Source organism: Suricata suricatta, chromosome X (genome assembly GCF_006229205.1).
Source record: "Suricata suricatta isolate VVHF042 chromosome X, meerkat_22Aug2017_6uvM2_HiC, whole genome shotgun sequence".
NCBI classification, from domain to species: Eukaryota; Metazoa; Chordata; class Mammalia; order Carnivora; family Herpestidae; genus Suricata; species Suricata suricatta.
Window position 1 is genome coordinate 11,158,662 of NC_043717.1, and position 8,986 is coordinate 11,167,647.

Sequence of the window (8,986 nt, forward strand, 5' to 3'; positions counted from 1 at the left end):
CAGAGTGATATTGTACCACAGAGGACCCATTTCCGTTTGGTTTACTCCACCTGGGGAAATTGTGTTCCTCTCCTTCACCTTGGTTGCAAGGGCACAGGGCCAGGAAAAGTTGTAGAGGGAGAGACAGCCCAAATTAGACCCATTCTGGCGATTTCACTATTATCTGAAATGGAAATTTCCTAGAAGGAAGAGCTCACATTAATTTACCCCTGAAAACAGTTGGACTAGGTGACGTGATCTTGGGAAATGTTAGACTGGATAAAGTCATCAGGAGAATAGAAAAGCCAGTATGTGGAGATTTTAACAAAGCTGATTATTTGCATCAGGGAACAAAGCCACGTTAGAGACAAATTTGATTTGGCTTCCATTTAGCCTTAAACTTCATAAAAGAATCAAATGTCTCTCTTTTGCTCTTACAGAGACACTTAAGTCACTACGATTGAATATAGTAAAATGCTGAAATGTAGTTAAGCCATTCTTTGAAAAGCAAAGAATCTCTTCCCTTTTGAATTATGATTTCTCTATTTTTTGAAGATAAAGTTAACCATTTATTAAACAATTTCCATGTGCCAGTCACTCTATCAGTGCTTAATAGACTTTTAAAAAATTATCTTTACTAAAATAGTTGACATACCATCTATTAATTTCAAGCGTTATCAAACAATGATTCAACATTAATGTCCATTACAAAATGCTCGCCATAATAAGTATAGTTGTCACCTGTCACCACATCATTATTGCAATCGTATTGACAACGTTCCCTATGCTATACTTTACTTTCACTCTTCTATACTTTATAGATGTTTGTTGTCTCGGTTAAAAAAATGACAGGGGAGGGGCGCCTGGGTGGCTCAGTCGGTTAAGCATCTGGCTTCGGCTCTGGTCATGATCTCACAGTTCGTGAGTTCAAGCCCCACATCGGGCTCTGTGCTGGCAGCTAGCTCACAGCCTGGAGCCTGCTTCAGATTCTGTGTCTCCCTGTCTCTCTGACCCTCCCCTGCTCAAGCTGTCTCTCTCTGTCTCTCAAAAATAAATAAAAAGCATAAAAAAATGGCAGGGGAGAGAAAGAGCAATAGAAGTTCCATGTAGAAAATACAGAGAAGCCAAAGAGAAAAATAAAAAAGTATCCACAATTCCACTGGCATGAATGACCAATGTTAATATATTTTGAGAACTGAAACAATACTGCCTTAGCCTGAGATCTTGTGTGTTTTATGTGATGCTGTTGTTTTGTATCATTGCAGCAGAACAGCAGACCCGTGATGGTGGAGTAACATGGACCCTGGTTTTTGTCCTGACTCTAATGGGATGTTGCTTTTTATAGGATTTGGTGGGTCACTTCAAATTTGATGTGTTGTGAGGTAAAAAGACTCCTTTTGTCTCTAGTTTACTAAAAATCATTTTGATCCATAATTGATGTTGAATTTTATCAACTGCTCTTTTTAACATCTATTACTATGATCCTAGAGGTTTTACCATTTGATGCATTTTATTAATAGATTTTTTAGGGGCGCTTTGGTGGCTCAGTCGGGTAAGTGTACAGTCCTTGACTTTGGCTCAGGTAGTGGTCTCACGGTTCATGGGATCGAGCCCTGCATCAGGATCTGCGCTAACAGCTTGGAGCCTGCTTGGGATCCTCTCTCTCCACCCCTCCCTGTCCCAATAAATAAACTTTTAAAAACTTCTTTACATGATCCAACCCTTAGATGAGCTTAGTTGGATGATTTTTAACCTGCTTCTGGACTTAACTGCTGTGTTTTTCCCTAGGTTTTTAAATCTAATATCATAGAAGAATATCATTTAGGTTTCTTTTCAAGTGCTGACTCTTGAAGTTTATTTCTGGTCCTTACATTACCATCTTGAAAATGGTATAAAAAGATTTCTAAATCATTTTAAAATGCAGGAAAAAAATTGCAGAAGAAATGCAGAGTTGGAGAAGCTAGACCATACATATTTTGGAGGAAGAGTTCTTTCAAGACTTTCCATTTCTTATATTGTCATACACTGCAGGTCTCATAATTCTGAGTTCATTTTGGCTGTTACAAATTCCAAGAAAACCTTTTTCATCAAGATTTTCTAGTATATTTCCCCTAAAGTATCTACATTCATTGCCATATTTCCTTTGTATTTTCTAGCATGCATATAAATGTTTTCTCATTTTCCATTCTTCTTGCCGGATGTATGTCTACTTCTGTTGTTGTTTAATCAAAGAACAAGATCTTGGATTTAATTTTCAAGTCTTTCCTTCCTGCTTTGTGAGTCATCCATCTTATTTATTTTTATTAAGCCCTTACTCCTGTTGTCATTATACTGGTGTTCTTGTTCTTCTTATAAGTCTGGAGTTGACAAACAGGCTCATGTGTTTTTAATCTTTCTCATTTAATAATGAAAATATTTGTGGCTATGAATTTTCCTCAGAGTATTGTTCTGGCCAGAGGACAAGAAATATACAGATGTACAGTCATCTCATACCTATCTTCTGGACAGTATATAATGATAGTTCCAGTTTTTCTACACCCCAATGTTTGCTTAGAAAAGTATTTGACAGTTGCAAAATTAACAGCAGCCAAAAACACAATGAGAAGAAATATCAATTTTTGTAGTCCTGTAAGGTGAATAGAGAAAGTATAATGATAAAATAAGACATTGCCAATAATTCAACTTAACATATGAAAACTCTTACAAGGTCACTTAGAACATGCTAAAATGACCTACTAAAGAGCTTGATAGCTTAATAAAACACGTGGAACACAGAAGCAGATACTGTTGTTCGTGCCTCTTAACATACCGGGGTTTTCTCTTCCTTCCACTTTCAAAAATCTTGCACAAACTTCCTCTTTATTTTCACGGAATTTTAAGTATTAAACCTCCAGAGAATTCATATCAAACTTGCTTCATATAATGTACATTTCTACAATCTCACATACAGGAGCTTAATAATTTATCAGTAACGGTGGTGACATTGACAAATAAAGCAGTTTCAATCATTCTGAATAAGTTACTATTTACTTCTAATGTTCAGAGTTTAAAGAATGAGGATAAAATGTTGAGATTACTGTTGCCGTGAGCAATACAGAAAGCACCAAGTCTCCTGGGACAGGAAAAGAAATTGATTTCTCCATGTTTTTTCATACTCCATAACATTACTGGAAAGCAGTTTCTCAGCACATAACTATTGATCTACTGCTCTGAAGGGTAAATTAAATATGACATCACACAAAAAGAAAACACATGTGTCATTCTTTTGATTCACACAAGATGCCTTTTAAAGTTCATAGGGTTGTAAAAGCATGTGGGCATACATATATCTATTTATCTGCAATCAAACAGCATGTAGGTAGAACCAATATCACTTCGAAATGTTGACCCTGATTGTTCCATTTCATGGTCACAAATCTGCATTTTGTAAACTGGTAACACCTAAAACTAGTATACTGTGAAATTGTTTCAAATGTTAACTTTACTTTGCATATTTTATTGGGTTTTGGGAAATGTATTTAGCTCTGACATATTAAAAATATTAAAAAAAACTTTGGGGCACCTGGGTGGCTCAGTTAAGTGTCTGACTTCGGCTCAGGTCATAATCTCATGGTTCATGGGTTCAAGCCCCGCATCGGGTTCCGTGCTGACAGCTCAGAGCCTGGAGGCTACTTTGGATTCTATATCTCCCTCTCTGTGCCCCTTCCCCTGCTCATGCTCTGTCTCTCTGTCTCTCTGTGTCTCAAAAGTAAATAAACATTTAAAAAAATAAACATTAAAAATATAAAAAACCTTTAGTAGCTGAACACAGAATTTTTTTTATAAGATAAAAGCCTGCACTTTTTAAATTAATGGCTCTGGTCAATTTTCCACAATAGAAGTTGTACAATTAAACAAATTTTTTTAACGTTTATTTATTTTTTAGGGACAGAGAGAGAGCATGGGAAGGGCAGAGAGAAAGGGAGACAGAATCCGAAGCAGGCTCTAGGGTCTGAGCTGTCAGCACAGAACCCAACGTGGGGCTTGAACTCACGAACCGTGAGATAATGACCTGAGCCCATGTCAGTCGCTTAACTGACTGAGCCACTGAGGCACCACTGTAGAATTTTGAATAAATGTGGTCCTTTACCATTTAAATGGTAATAAAATTGATATACTATATAGTAAACAATATCAAGATGTTTGTAGTAATTAGTCCAATATTTTCAGTATATTTAGGAGGTAAAAAATGATTTTATTCTTTTTAAATTGTCACTATTCAGGTGTATGAGGAAATAAAGTATTTTTGTATATAGTGAAAAGTATTATATTTTAACTTTGGGGTTCTCAGCAGGGGGTGGTGGTGGATTTTTTTTTTTCCCCTAAGACATTTTGGCAATGTCTGGAAACATCTTTGCTTGTCACGAATTGGAGAGGAAGGCTATTGACACCTAGTGAGTAGAGGCCAGAGATGCTGCTGAACATCCTACAAACTTTAGAAGTATCATTTAGGCTTCATTTGGTAACTTTGGGTTAATGGAAGTCACTCACAAAAGGAAGAACAAGAGATGTAAGGGACCAAGAATGTGTACATGTGCGTGCGTGTGTAAAATCAAGCATATTTCCTCCTTTTAAGATTTTAACATCATTCCATATTCTGAAATTGTTATTAAAATAAACTCATTTATCTTTTTGTTAAGATGGCTAATGAGAAAGAATAATTGCCTGGAGCACTGGGCTCATTTTGGCTGTCAGGGCAACAGCCCGTGGTTACTAAGCATAGGCACATTTAAAACTCATTGGCATTGACATCTTGCCATTTTCGACAACGTGGATGGAACTGGAGGGTATTATGCTAAGCAAAGTAAGTCAGTAAGCGACAGACATATCATGAGTTCACTCATATGTGGAGTTTGAGAAACTTAACAGATGAACATAGGAAAAGGGAAGGAAAAATATGATAAAAAAGAGACGGAGGCAACCCATAAGAGATTCTTTTTTTTTAATTTGTTTATGTTTATTTATTTTTGAGAGAAGGAAAGAGAGAGAGCGTGACAGAGCGTAAGTAGGGGAGGGGAGGGAGACAGGGAGACACAGAATCCAAAGCAGGTTCTAGGCTCTGAGCTGTCAGCACAGAGGCAGACACGGGGCCCCAACCCAAGAACCATGAGATCATGACTTGAGCTGAAGTTGGACACTTACGAGACTGAGCCACCCAGGTGCCCCGTAAGAGACTCTTAAATGCAAAGAACAAACTGGGGGTTGCTGGAGGGGGGTGGGAGGGGGATGGGCTAAATGGATACCAGGCATTAAGGAGGGCACTCTTCAGGGTGAGCACTGGGTGTTATGTGTAAGAGATGAATCACTGGGTTCTATTCCTAAAGCCAAGACCACATTGTATGTTAACTAAGTTGAGAATTAAAACAAACAAACAAACAAAGACAAAATAAAAAAACTCACGATCAAAGAATTCTGCTTCTACCTTCCAGTGTCTTTCTTCTCGTTGTCATTCCCCTTGAAGCCATTCCCACTTGAAATCTTCACCAGCACCCCAGGGCCTGTGTCTGGGAATCCAAACTCCTTGGCCTCTAAGATCTGAATCCCACTTGGCTTTTCTGATGCATCTACACTGACGCCCCTTCCCCAGCCTCAGCTGAGCCGTCCTACCTGCCAGCCCCTGCAAGGGGCCTCACCCCACCTCTGTCCTTTGTGCTTCTTTTCACACTGTTTCCTTGAGTTCAATCCTTAGAGCTTTCATTTTTTACCTTTAAACATCTTAGTCATTGTTCCAGATCTGTCTCAGTGATCACTTCCTTCGAGAAAACTGTTTTGTTTTTGTTACAGGTTCTTACTCATTATTATTTGTTTTACACTTGTCCAGTCCATTAACTTTTTATTCTCTCCTTCTCCTAGGTTCCCATAGCATTTTGTTCACATTCGTACTAGTATCTATGGCCAATCTGATATACTTTTGTGTCCTACAAATTTTAAATTTCTGGAGAACAAGGACTACATTTGGTTCATTTTGCATTTCTCATGGCCCATGACTATTAAATAACTTAATGGAACTGAACTTCCTTCAGAACTTACTTATTTGAATCATAAACTGACATTTAAAGCTCAACAATGCAGATACGAAGATTCATGAGGTACACTGCATATTTTGTCATTCCTAGTCAGAGAAAAACAACTTCTAGTATCTGCTAAACAAGGAACACTGGGCTTTGGAATATTTTTGTCTCCACTTCCATACCTATGCCCTTTTCAAGATGAAAAGAAATTTGCAGCTACGGTATTTGGAAGGCTCATCAAATTTTGTAGGTTAATCAATAGCCATAACCATTATGAACTTAGTCTTTCTATTCACAGGGTAACATTTTTCTAGTTCACAGAAAGTTAATCACTACTTTTTAGAAATAAAGATTAATTTAGACAAGCTGAGTGAGTGTAATTTTGCCAACTTTATATTCTTAAGGTAAAAATTTAAAGGATAGTTTCTTAAATGGAATGCACGTGTGCCTGTGTGTCTCATTTTGTGCATGAAGACCAACGCGTTAAAATGAGTCTCAGGTAGTAAAAGCAAGGCCTTACTGATATTTCTTCCTAGATCTAACTCTTTCCAATGTTGCTTGGGTGTTATGTTAAGAGCTTCCCCATGGTTGCGGCAAGTTATAATTTTCTCCCACATTATTGTAGCCATGCTCTATGGAACAGCATTTTCCACCCTTAATCTTCTATTTGGCTGCCAATGAGTGTCACCCAGTCACATTTACCTCTGCCTCTAGGTAGTCCCTTTGCCAACCTATATAAAAAGGTGGAGGGGCCACTGGGTCACGTACCTTTCAGGTTATATGCTTTTTCATAACAGAATCTTTTTTGTTTTTTAATTTTTTTTACTGTTTTTATTTATTTTAGAAAAAGAGAGAGAGAGCACAAGCAGGGGAGGGTCAGAGAGAGAGGGACACACAGAATCTGAAGACAGGCTCCAGGCTCTGAGTTGTCAGTACAGAGCCCGATGTGGGGCTCGAACTCACAAACCGTGAGATCATGCCCTGAGCCACCCAGGTGCCCCTGATAACAGAATCTTAAACTACCCTCATTTTAATCGATATATAAAGCATATGAACTAATCAACATATCAAAGTTTCTGCCCTTAAGTTTGACCAGCAACAATGATCTTGACCCTCTACGGTCTCAAAATCATCAGTAGCTTATAGTACGTAGTGTTGTTTATGAGGACTGCCTGTAAGATGCTCATGCAATACTGCTATCACTACAAATCAGAGATGCCAGATAGATTGTTGTAGTCACTCATCCGTCCTACACCCACAATAGAAACTGTTAATCTACTTCAGAACTTTTTCCTTCTGACTGTGGACTCAGCCATAAACCTTCCCCAACAGTTATTCAGTCAGTTGACAAGGTGAAACTTATTTGCCATCATAGGGAATAATGATCTATGTGCTGCCCTGAATAAAGCCATACCACTGGGCGCCTGTGATCTCAAATGAACAGAAAAGTCTGGGTGGTTCATAAAATCAATTCATTACTTTGTGATTGGGGCAACAGTTGACGTTGAGGGGATCTGTATGAAACTCCTTTTGGCACTTGTTTCCTACTTAGTTCCCAGTATCATCATGATGAGGAATCAGAATTTCCCTTGGGACTAAAAATCAAGAACACCTGCTTCTCCAAAACAACCAACCAATCAAACAGATGGATCTGGAGGGTATTTTGCTAAGTGAAGTCAGACAAAGACAAATACCGTAAGATCTCACTTAGATGTGAAATCTGAGTAAAAAAAAAAAAAAAAAAAAAAGAAAAACCAAACTCAAACAGATAATAGATGGTTGGATGCCCAAGGCAGGGAGTGGGAGGAGGGCAAAATGGGTGAAGATGGTCAACAAGTACAAACTTCCAGTCATAAAATAAATTATGGGATGTAATGCATAAAATGGTAATTATAGTTAATATTACTATATTGTCTCTTTGAAATTTACAAAGAATAAATCTTAAAAAGTTCTTATCACAGGAAAAATTGTAACTATGTATGGCGACGGATGTTCACTAGATACACTGTGGTGATCATTTCACAATATACACAAATATTGAATCATTGTTTTATACTTGAAACTAATATAATGTTATATATCAATCACACCTCAATTTAAAAAAGGGAGGGCAGCACTTACTAAGTCCTTTTCCACCTATTCTGGCCCCCTTGCCACATCTTAATTTTCTCATCAATTCTTGTCTCATCCACACCCAAGTTGGAAAACTTTAGGGTGTAAGTTCCTTGAGGTTTGCCTTGTCCCTGGAACTTAGTACTCCCCAAATACAATTAAAACAAGTATCTAAATGGCTAATGGTAAGTGCCCTTCTCACATAAGTGCCCCGTTCAGAGATTTCTGGACAGGAAAATCAGGTAATAACCTCCTCACTTTTTTCTTGTGGAACCGGAATTATAAACGGAGGTAGTAAAGAGGATTAATCTCAGAGCAGGGGTCTGCCAACAGCCTAAGTGTTGTGCTGTCTGGACAGGCCCGAGACAGCAGGAGAGCACTAGGTGCCTACACAACGTGATCTGAAAGCTGCCACAAGTAGAGGAGTGTGTTTATTACTCCGTCCATCTGCCTAGCATTTAAGGTCGGCCGAAGGGCTGGTAAGAACACAGATCCACTCAGCGCCCAGTTCTGTTTCCTATCCGGGGTCGGCTCGTGGAGTGGTGTTTGGAGCTGGGAGAAATGTACACAAAGCCTACTTTTACATGAGAATCAGGGATCCAAAGATTCGTTTCATTCTATAAATGCCACTGACGTTTAGCTCTGAGGCGTGGGCGGTCTTCTCCGGAAACAAGTGGGCCCGGCCCGCCCTGAGCGCCTTCCCACGACCCAGTTCCGCCACCAGAGGGAGAGCAGGGGCGAGGACCCAAAAGAGGCGGCCTGAGAACCCAGGGAGTGGCCATGACGGAACGCCAGGGAGTGCGCATGCGCGGCATGAACGGGGGGGGGGGGGGGGGGGGGGGGGG